Here is an 11,764-nt window from a genome sequence, read left to right as displayed (position 1 = left end):
TGTTTCTGTGCTCTCCCCCCCTGCAGTGTGAGCAGTGGTCGCAGGCACACACACCTCAAACCCCACCCCAACTCGCAAACCGCCCCACCGAGAGCGACGCGAGCGAGCGCACGTTCTCGCTTTTCGAGAAGGACGGTAAATATTCTCTTTCCTCCAATTGCCCGCCGACGCCGCTTCCTTCTTTCTTTTTTTTTCTCCCATCATGCCCCAGCATGGACGCCACTCTGTCCCCGCCCCCTGCCCCCACCCCTTGGCTGCTTTCACATTGGAAAAAAATATTAAGTCAGTGCCTTTTGGCTTGTCCCACCCCCCTCCCACTTCTCGCATGGCGCCCCCTATCATTTGCTAGTTTTCATTATTGGATGTATTCATCCAATTGTGTTTTGGTATATTATGTATGATACAGGGATCCAGTATTCACATCAATTAAAAAAGAGTTTGAAAAATATGTATGGACATGTTGTATCGTATAAATCGATCAATCCTACTCCCAGTTATTCATGACAACCGCCACCTTGAACGACAAAACCTGAAAAAGACCCACACTAGACCCTATCTCATAATAGTAAAAAAAGTCTTATTATGCAAAACCAACCTTTTTTTAACCTATTGGTACCTGCTTTTGTGTACTTGGGATCTGCATACGTCCTGAAAATGTGAAATGAAACCGTGGAGGCAATGCAAAGATGAAATATTATTGCCTTCCTTCATACTTCCGCCAAACGAGCGTTTGAAATTTGCAAAACCTTTTAACATTTTTCCCCACCGGTGACGTCAGCGGATTATCCATACATGGTAGAAATTTACCAAGGATCTTTGCGTGAATCCGACATTTTTTATTTATGTACGATCGCTTGTAGTCTGCATGACAACATGCCCAAAGTGCAACACAAAGAACGGAAATGATATGTTATTGGTGGTATTAACCAACACAGGTCAAAATGGCCATAGCTAACTTTTTCATTTTGAGGCAATGTGCCTCAACTGGGAAGAAGTTATCTTTTTGTGTGTGCCAACCAATTCGAAGATGCAGATTTTTCCAAAAGCTACTTTTAAAGGCATAGTCGATGCCTACTATTTATGGCAATGGAGGAGACAATAAAACAGTAAGTAGTAACCGTGAATGTTTGAATGATATAGCAATGTTAGCTCGATTTGTAGTGTAGCTCGTAGCTTAGCCTTCTTATTTAGGACAACAGCTTCACTAACCTTCGGGAATATAAAGAATGATTTTACCAAAAACTAGTAAGGACAAGATGAATGGGGCCACAGACATAATACGAACCATTGAGACGCGTTCATTTCAAGCCTCCGGCTCTTTTTTGCTCCGGGTCTGACTTGTGCTCGTACATTTATGGTTTGATGCTAAAATCTGTCACTCAAAAGTTGAATATATTTTACAATAAGATATTTTTCAGTAACTATTGAAAAGGTTTTCTCCAAACTACAAAAATGGCTGTCGGGGCAAGGACAAAGGTTCAATCAGCGTGAGGGGGCAATGTAAGGAAAGGTTCATTTTCATCTTAAAAACTACGCCTCTAAAAGCGGCTTGTTTCCGGAGGCAGACAAAATGTGGTTTGAAGATTTGTCTTTACAGCAAAATACAGGTATATGCAGACTAGGGCTGCAACAACTAATCGATTAAATCGATTATAAAAATAGTTGGCGATTAATTTAGTCATCGATTCGTTGGATCTATGCTATGCACATGCGCAGAGGCAATTTTAATTTAAATTTTGATTTTATTTTTTATAAACCTTTATTTATAAACTACAACATGTACAAACAGCTGAGAAACAATAATCAAAATAAGTATGGTGCCAGTATGCTGTTTTTTCCCCCAATAAAATACTGGAAAGGATAGAAATGTAGTTTGTCTCTTTTATCCGACTACGAATCGATTAATCGGAGTAATAATCGACAGATTAATCGATTATCAAATTAATCGTTAGTTGCAACCTTAATGCAGACCAAAAGGAAGGGTTTTAAAAATGAAAATAAAATCATAATAGGTACCTTTTGAAACCAGATCAGACCCAAAATGTCATGACTTCTTCCTTACCTCATTACAGACATTTTCTGAAAGACCGATAAAAAAAATCCCCATAGAGTTTTCCCCCCAGATTGGCAATATGCTTGTGGCGATGGGGGCGTGGCTAGATGCATGGTCAATATGACATCATCATATAATTTGCATAATTGGTGCTGGTGCATATATTTATTTTAGGACTGTCAAAAATAACGAATTAACTTGTGTGATTAATCACAGAAAAGGATTGCATTAATCATGTGTAGTTGCAGATTAATCTCACAATTAATTTTTATTGTTTTTAATTATTCCTTACATTAACTTAGTGTGAGCTCCTTTACCTTGACATCAGGTGGTTACCTTAAAAGCGGCGTGGGTTTTATATAAGTCAGTGTTTAGGTCAGACCTGGGCATTCTACGGCCCGCGGGCCGCATTCGGCCCTTTGCGCATCCCTGTCCGGCCCGCGTGAGGCCAATCATAAATTACAAAAATAAATTTCAAAAAGTATCTATGTCGAGTGTGCAATACAACGGTGCTGCTTTTGTTTTGAAAAGCGTTATTTGTATTACTTCCGTGTGGACGTATGCGCGTGTGCGATTGTGAGTGAATTGAACGGCGCAATCACAAATTACAAAATAAAGTTTAAAAAACATCTATGTCGTGCGCGCAATACAACTGTGCTGCTTTTATTTTGAAATGTGTTATTTATGGCCGTATGTCCGGGGGGAACCTGTGAGTGAAGGTGCATAGAGACAAGTGATGAGACGCTAAAAAAAGAAAAGTTGATGACGAATGCCGTGTTTTCAACAAGACATGGACTGGCAAGTATTTCTTTACATAAATTAAAGGTAAAGCCGTGTGCTTAATTTGTGGTACACATTTTGCTGTGTTTAAAGAATATCATTTTAATCGCCACTACACAATGAAACACGAGGGAAAATACCGGAATCTGTCTGATGAAGCACGCGCAAGGGAGGCTGATGCGTTGATGGTAAAACTGCAAACCCAACAAGGACTTTTTGCCATATTTCACACCCCCAGAGATGCAGCCGTCAGGACAAGTTTTGTCATTTCTCACAAAAGCGCCAGAAAAAGTAAGGCGTTTTCTGACGGAGAGTTTATTAAGGAGTGCTTATTGGACTTTGTTGCGCTGTATGCCCGGAGACATGGACTGTTTTTCGCTAACTTTGAATGAGAGCTGTGATGTACGTGACACCGCCCAGCTGCTCTTCTTCTTACGTGGAATAACTGCAGACTTTCAAATCACGGAGTAGCTGGCAGCCATGCAGTCAATTAAAGAGACAACCACAGGTAATGACTTGTTCACATAGGTAAATGCGTGTTTGGACATGTTAGGACTGAAATGGGACAAGCTGGCAGGTGTGACAATCCAATTCCATTTAATCCAATCCAATTCCAGCACATTTAAACAACAAAATGTTTGCAAAGTGCTGCACAACAATATTAAAAAAAATATTCAAATATTATCCACAGCTCCACCAATGACTGAATAAAAAGAAAAAACAATTACATATAAAACCAATATAAAAAAACAATATAAAATAAATATGATTAAAAACTATTTTTAACAACAGATGGTTGTCCAAATCTGATGGGGAAAAATGTTGGATAATGCAGGATAAAGTGACCATCAAAAGCAATCTGCTTTTTATTAATTTAAGTTAGGTTAAATTAAATTATTATTATTATTATTTAATTATTATTATTATTATCATCATTATTATTTATCTTACGGTATATCAAAAATAATATTGAGCAAAATTTAATTGAAATATTGTCGTGTGGCCCTCCAGCAGTGCTCGGGTTGCTTATGCGGCCCCCGGTGAAAATTAATTGCCCACCCCTGGTTTAGATCAATGCATACGCGTACATAATTTTGCTTCAAAATAAATCCCTGACAGGAGTTAAGATAATACTTTTACCAGGTTTTGAGCAAATAAATTACGTACATTTAAGTAAAACATTTAAAAAATGTTTGTGTATGACATTCTGACAATGAAATTGCATTTGTGTCAAAATATTCTTTATCAAATTTATAGGTTATTTTATCCATCCATCCATTTCCTACCACTTGTCCCTTTTGGGGTAGCGGGGGGTGCTGGAGCCTATCTCAGCTGCATTCGGGCGGGAGGCGGGGTACACCCTGGACAAGTCGCATTTATGTAAGCAGGTAATTTACTGTGATTAATCATGATTAATCCAAATTCAAAAGTGTGATAAATCTGATTAATATAATTCATTTGACAACACTATTTGTTAAAAAGGCCCCCAAAAAATATACATACATTTAAAAAAAAATCTGTGTCATAAGTAATTAATATTAACAAATATTTTTTCTTAGATGCTATGGTTTTGCTCTATTTTTCAATTGTTGCTGCTTATTTATATAACACAGGCTGCAGAATCTTTTAAGTTGCTAGAGACTTCTCCAATCCTTCTAGTAACACTTTCTTTATTAAAATGACTAGCAACAAATCTAGCATCTTTGTCTGGTGTTTTTGGAGACTACTTGTGGTTAGAGACTCTTCTGTAACTCGATTTCGGCGACGAACAGTGAGAGAGAGCTGCAGCGAGCCTGATGTCACACTGGTTTCGCGCTTCTGCTCCAACTCCAGCTCCTTGAAAGAGCACCACTGTTCTCTTAATATTTGCACATTTTGTAGATAGCTGTCTGAGTGTATACCTCAGATACATTAAAGTATGCCCACATCGCACAAATAGTGCGTCCATTCCAGACAATCGCGTGCGTCTTGCTCGTTTCGGCAGTGCTGTTTCGATGACCAAAGTCCTTTTTGGGTGGCAGAATTTTCAGTGCATCACTAGTCAATAATGCGTAAATAATAGTCTACCGTATTTTCCGGGCTATAGAGCGCAACGGTATTTAGGCCGCACCCACCAAATTTGAAAAGAAACAAATAGTTTTACATACAATGGCCGCACCGGAATATAAGTCGCAGATACTGTATATACTGGTACGAAAGATATTTGTAAATATTTATTTACATACCTTAATTGTTTCCAAACGGTGTCTGTCACACGGCAGTAAAACGGCTGATCAAACAAAACAGAAGTCATCATCATGAACCCATTAGCGGCTGAAGCTAGCTCTCCAAACAGCGAAACAAACTCAGTAATACCACGGTGACGTCTTGGTGAATTTACGAAACTGAAACAATACAAAAAGAGTGCTATTGTAATTTAATAATGCCTACATGGATGCTGGTTAGCGCCTTGCCTGGCAGCTCCCGCCATCATTTTGTGAATGTGTGTGTGAATGGGTGAATGTGGAAATACTGTCAAAGCGCTTTGAGTACCTTGAAGGTAGAAAAGCGCTATACAAGTATAACCCATTTATCATTTATTTATTTATTTACACAGACACTTGTAATCCTGTTAGCATAATCGCTAACAGGATATGCTAGCTTGTTTTACATTATGATAGCACGTACAAATACGCATGAAAACACTCCTACAGACATCACACATGGGACGGTTTAGTAAGTAAGACTTGTTTTAGTTATATTGTAAAACTTAAAAACATTGCTTGTAGTGATCAATAAAGAGTCCTTTCAAGCAGAAATGCTATGAACTGTTTTACTTCCGGTTCAAAGCATTAAATAGGAAATATATTTTCAACCCGCAGCACCTGCAGTGAGCGAACTCCTCCAAAAGATGGCACCATAGCACAAACAATAACACATCTTTTCAGTGTCTGTCGGTGTAATATGAAAACTATTCATTGAGTACAAAACATTATGGTTGTTAGCAAAGAAAAACCCATAAATTAGCTGCACAGTTTTTTTAAGGCCGCAGGGCTCAAAGCGGCTTATAATTTGGAAAATATGGTGTATATATCCCTTCACACAAAAACTTATTTTTTAAGGTATGGCGGCTTTTATTTTTGCGTGGCGATGCGTCACGATCAATTGTATGTCAGGGAAACCTGGGCCCCCCATAACTTGTTGAACCATCTATAAAATATACCGACTGAACGCACTTTGTCTGTCTCACCATCTTTGTCTCTGCGGGGCTGCTAGCTAGCATTATACCGAAGTGTAAATGTAAGGTTATGTAGTAAAAACAATCTGGATTAGACCCCAAAACTAATCAGTTGCTCCTTATCTCATTTTGGGCATTTCCTGAAAGTTTCATGAAAATCAGTCCCTACAATTTTAAGTTGTACGGCCCCCATGCCGGACTTTGGACACCCTCTGCTCCACACCATGAAATCTTTATGTTGTTTTGCTAAACATATACTTAGTAAGTAGTTTAGTTATACAATAAAAGTGACAAAGATGTCAGTTAAAACATGGAAGGTATGGAATGTGTATGTGTGTAAAGAGACATGATGTGTGTGTGTGTGTGAGAGAGAGAGAGTGGAGGAATCTGCGAGCTCATTGGCTGACAGCTGGCAGACATTTTCCACACTGGTTGGCTAAACCCCGCCCCTCTGCTCCCCATCCCCCTGCCCCCTTCCACTGCCACAGTGAAGCTGACACACGTCCGATGATATCTCAACACTTTATCACGTCAGTTCTAAACTCCACCGTGCGCACACACACACACACACACACACACACCAACTACACCACAACATGGAGGAGGCTGTGAGGGAGATGATGCAACAGGGAGGAGGAGGAGGGAGGGGCTGAGAAAGTTTCAGGAAATTGAACAAGATGGAGACAGGAAGGAAGAAAGATGGAATAGAGCATGAAAAAGTAAAGTGAGCGCTCTTGATAGTAGTGTATGCAGTGTGTGTGCGTGTGTGTGAGTGTGTGTTGCGTTGCTGTCAAGAGAGTGCGAGCGTGGAGGATGGGCGCTGGCAGCTGAGTGTGAGATGGAAGCAGCAAAGTGATCTCCTGTGACTCCTCTTAGTGTCAACTTCCTGTTGCCAGGAGACATAGACTCTTTCATAACTTTAGGTTTTTTTAACACCAGCATCCATGTTGCCGGCTAGTTGGCCATGTTGGCACACTGAGCTACACTTCAGTTAGCATCCATGAGGGCTAGCACCCTGACTTCAAGTTCAAAGCACTACCAGCTTACAACTGTGCTTCTCAAATAGTGGAGTGGGCCCAAGGGACTTACAGGATTAGCATCTTTTTTCATTCTTGAACAATATGGAAGCCTCCAGCTAGGTGGCAGCACTGCTCAAATTAATCAACAGGTTCAACGACCAAGTATATTGGTTGGCCACTATTGGTTTTGATTGAAACTTTTATTAGTAGAGTGCACAGTACAGTACATATTCCGTACAATTGACCACTAAATGGTAACACCCGAATAAGTTTTTCAACTTGTTTAAGTCGGGGTCCACGTTAATCTAAGACATGATCGCATACATGAAATAAAGATATCCTTTAATATGTTATAATCATTAGACCAGTACTTCTTATAAAGTGGGGCGGCCATGATAAGGTGTCAGGAGGGCGTGAGAAAACAATACACAGTCTTCAGCTTGGTGGCATGTAGAAACTCATAGTGATTTCATAAATAATATCAGGTTCTCAATTTTATTTCAATTTGTTTGGGGCGTGAAAAACATGATGTCCCCTTAAGAGCGAATGATGTGGGCGGCATTGCAAATAATTGAGAAGCACTGCACTGGCTTACAACAACTACTGTATTTTGTAAAAAAAACAACTAAGCAGCATATGTAGAACCGGGGTTCCTCCCCGTTTTGAGGTCAGGGTTCAACTTTTCCACTGCAGACAAGTCCGGGATCCACTCAAATATTAACACTGAATTAGTAATACTCTTAATTTTAATCATATTCAATAATTATATCTAACCAACTTGCAGTTTACAATTTTGTCAAATGATATGAAAGCATCTGTTTAGGGATATAACGGTGAACGGTATAATGATAAACCGCGGTAAAATTCCAGACTGTTATTAATACCGTTTGGATTCGGATTTATTGAAAAACTGTCATTTATCAATGCATTTTAAGCAACACTGCTCACTTCCTGGAAACGGCCGGAGTTGCAGCAGCGCCGGCGCGTGCGCACGAGTCCCGTTTGGCTCGAGAAAACATGGAGGAAAGCAACTACACACACTTTGCTCCGGAGATTTTCCCTTCGAGTAAACAGAACTGATCGCTTCGTTTCACTTCATTTCACTCGCATCACCTCCGTAGAGTCTCGGCGTCTGTTTGAAAGCGCACTTCTGTGATTAAATGGCAACAGGTGTGGACAATATTGGAGACAGACACATTTGTCTCACACAAAAAGTATACCGCATAGGGGTAAAATATTTGATGTTGCCTTCATTTTGAAAATTCAATACAGCGTCCTTCACTCAGCTGCTGCGACTTGAGAGTTACCATGCAGCAGGTGATGTGTAGGGAATGTTGCCACAACTTGTTTAATAAGTCTCACCGTTTGTTTACTTGGAGGGTCACGTGTCCTTTATTTAATTGCTAACTTTGTCCGTGTTCCAATAACATCAACATGTTTTGTCATTTCACTGAATTGAACGCAGGCTGTGAAGTGACAGCACGCTCGGTTGTCAGTGAGGCACAAAGATTGTATATTAGATGTGTAAGGTATGACTCCCAATTAATTTTTTTGGGGGCCAAACTGTTGCACTGAACAACATAATGTTGTTGGAGAAGAACAAAGCGTGTTCATTTGACTCTATCTTCAACACTGCTTTGTGCTTTTATATTGATATGGAAAAAGTAAGCATCGTCTTTTTTAACATTACTTGTGGTTTTTCATGTCACAAAGTTATTACGTAAAAAAAATTAACGTGACAGAGCATCTTGTTAATGTTTTATGGTGTGTTGTTAATTCCTTTACAACATATTTCTGCTCAAACTTTCAATGGATCTGTCTCGATACAGCACTTACATACATTTAGTACATGTCAATGTACACAAAATATAGGTAACAAAAAAATACCTCGATCAAAATGTAAAAATAGATATAATGGCATTATGTAATGAGAAAAATCTGACACGTTGATACTATTAATGAACAAAAGCACAAATATTTGTCTTTAAATATTTGGATAACATTCATAGCCTTTTTTTATTAGACATTACGAATTACATGATGGCGTTGCGTTCACAACCCACCCCAGCAATGTTTCTCTGTGCCTAACATAATGAATAATCGTGATTTTAATATTGATAAAAAGGGATTGTGATTATTATTTTGGCCATAATTGTGCAGCCCTATGTGTAAGACTCAATCTCATACATGAACACTATTTTCATCTATTCGGACAAAAAGTGCAGTTATGTCTTATGGCCAACAGGTGCCCTCTTGCAAAATTCTTACATTTGTTTTTATTTGTTTATCTCTTATGTCCATAAGGTGCCCTCTTTCACAATTTTCCATTTTTAAAAAATGTAATTTTGGCTCCAGCAAATAGGTTTTAGCTCCCCCGCGACCCCGAAAGGGACAAGCATATTACTTTGTTTAATGTGTGTGTTGCTTTCATATGCACATTCAATTTATATTTGAGGTACATACAACCGTGTTCTTATTTACAATAATTTTTCTTCTACAAAGGAAATCATTTTGAATGTGTTTTGTTTTTTTAAATTGCAACTTTTTTAAAAAAAGATTTCAGAATAAGTAAATTTTGACACAATTTTTAATACTGCGATAATAATGATAATTTTGGTCACAATAACCGTGATGAGAAATGTTCATACCGTGATCTCCCTACATGTGGTAATCACAAAGATTATGTATTTAACACATGAACCTTAGGCTTAGGTCAGGCTGATTGGAAAAATAAGTACTGTCCAAATATACTCATAAATAACTGATTAAAAATAAATTTACATACAATTATGTCATGTTAAAATAAGTACACTAAATTCATATTAAATAATAAAAAATATGTCAATACTGTCAATAAAATTTAGGTGCAAATACAAATACAGCTTTGCCACGTTAGTCATCATTTTTGCGCTTAAGACCGACTTTGACTTTAGCTCCAGACTTCTTCTGTTTGAGATTGTCAATACTGCTACAAGTGGTGGAAAAGTGTATTACAAAGGAGTACCGCTGCGACCCATACGGGCCACAGCTGAGAAACACATATTTTTTGACGGCCTAACAGTGGGCCCTGGTCCTATGATTAAGGAACGCTGCCCTAGAATATATATTACACAGAAGGACTGGCATGCTAGTACTCCAGTGAGGCCCAGCATCACAAGTTAGCTTCAGATGCTACATTGTAGCGGTGACAAAATAGTTCAGCTTCTTTATCAGAACACGCTACACGGCGGCTGTGATAAAAGTGAAACCTTGTTTGTTGTGACGCCTAGTGTGCGCCCATTTTGAGGAATGTTGACAGGAATCCGGTTGGCGTGCCTTGCAGAGCGAGATGCAGGAGTAGAAGGAGGAAGAAAGACAGTTAGGAGGTAATAAATAGTCAACATATGGTCACTGGATCCTCCCCCTCCTCCCTTGTGCTCATGTCTGATGCTAAACTCAGACTGTTAGCCGACACCCGCTAGCACGCCTTCAAAAAAAAAAAGACACCAACATGGAGGTAACGTGGAGAAATGAGAAGGGTTTTTACATCTGGGATGTTGACTTTAAACAGCAGGTGTCACTTTTGACGGTTTGCGTCGTTGCGAGAGCTGGCTAATCAAGCTGCGAGATGCTAGCTAGTCGACTAAATGTGACTTGAAGTGTACAATCCATCCCCCGAAAACCTGCTGGACTGCTTAGCTGTCAAGTGTTACATCCTCACACAGGTGCATCACACCAGGAACTCCTCGCCTTGAGTGACGGCCCGGAGCAGATGTGGTTGTCTTGCATCCTTTTGATCACGACAACCAGAGTCATTATTAACCGTGTTAACGTTCAAACTTAGAAATTAGGTCAAAGGTAACAGTAGAGAATTGTAGGATGACTTTGACTGCTGCATCCATCTTTCATTTCCATCTAAGAAGCGCTCCATCCTTCCTTCCTCCTCCTCCTCTTGCAACCATCTGTTGCTGTTCGTTTTTAGCCGGCTGTAAAAACTGCTGCCCGAGCACTTCATCAGCCAATAGTGATACTTCTGTGTGTGTGTGTGTGTGTGTGCGTGTGTGTGCACATGAGATGTTAATGTAAAACAAAATCATGCATCGACACAGCAGTGTGTTTGTGTGTGCATGCATCTGCCACTATACCTTTTAATGACACAAGCAGGTCATTGATAACACACACGCAGGGACGGTTGTCAGCAGTCCTTGTCATCCTTTACTTTCCTAAGAAAAACAGGAAGTAAACTGATGAATTAAATCATACAAACTGAATGTGTGTGTTATTGTATTTCTTTACTGTGAGGACACTTTGTTGAGGAGTCCACACAAGAAAGGTGTGTTCTCAATTGTAATGTTTTTATAGTTTAACTTTTCAAAAAAAAACTTTCAGCCTTTTTCCAACTGATTCACACACACACACACACACACACACACACACACACACACACACACACACACACACACACACACACACACACACACACACACGAAGCTGGATGAGGAAGTGGCCAGCTCTGGAGAGCGTCTTCCTGTGGGGGAAGCTTAACAGGAAACGGTCATCATTTCTTCTCCTTCACCATCATGGTCCCTCCTCATCTCTTCAAAAACTTTGTGTGTGTGTGTGTTGGGTCAGTGGACAGGTGTGTTGGCACTATGGGGGACACGTTGTAAACTCTCCCCCCTAGTCCAGTGGGCGGCGGGCCAAGATGCCTCTTTA

At 39.7% G+C, this 11,764-nt stretch overlaps 2 protein-coding genes across 8 annotated transcripts in view; one reads left to right on the top strand and one right to left on the bottom strand.

Annotated features, from left to right (window-relative positions):
• The window catches only part of nrn1a (neuritin 1a), an 83,064-nt gene that overhangs the window by 58,753 nt on the left and 12,547 nt on the right, over positions 1-11,764 (bottom strand). For all 4 annotated transcript variants that reach the window (XM_062020801.1, XM_062020800.1, XM_062020802.1 and 1 more), the window contains exon 2: positions 11,194-11,271. The gene's annotated coding sequence lies outside the window, so the exon portion shown is untranslated. The remainder of the gene's footprint in view (positions 1-11,193; positions 11,272-11,764) is intronic.
• The window catches only part of rreb1a (ras responsive element binding protein 1a), a 36,012-nt gene that overhangs the window by 12,295 nt on the left and 11,953 nt on the right, over positions 1-11,764 (top strand). For 2 of the 4 annotated variants that reach the window (XM_062020797.1, XM_062020795.1), the window contains exon 2: positions 27-135. The exons of the other annotated variants lie outside the window; for them this stretch is intronic. The gene's annotated coding sequence lies outside the window, so the exon portion shown is untranslated. The remainder of the gene's footprint in view (positions 1-26; positions 136-11,764) is intronic. 4 annotated transcript variants of the gene reach the window in all.

This window comes from Entelurus aequoreus, linkage group LG15 (genome assembly GCF_033978785.1).
Source record: "Entelurus aequoreus isolate RoL-2023_Sb linkage group LG15, RoL_Eaeq_v1.1, whole genome shotgun sequence".
Classification (NCBI taxonomy): Eukaryota; Metazoa; Chordata; class Actinopteri; order Syngnathiformes; family Syngnathidae; genus Entelurus; species Entelurus aequoreus.
The sequence above is the reverse complement of the archived record's forward strand: the minus strand, read 5'-3'. Positions and strand labels throughout refer to the sequence as shown.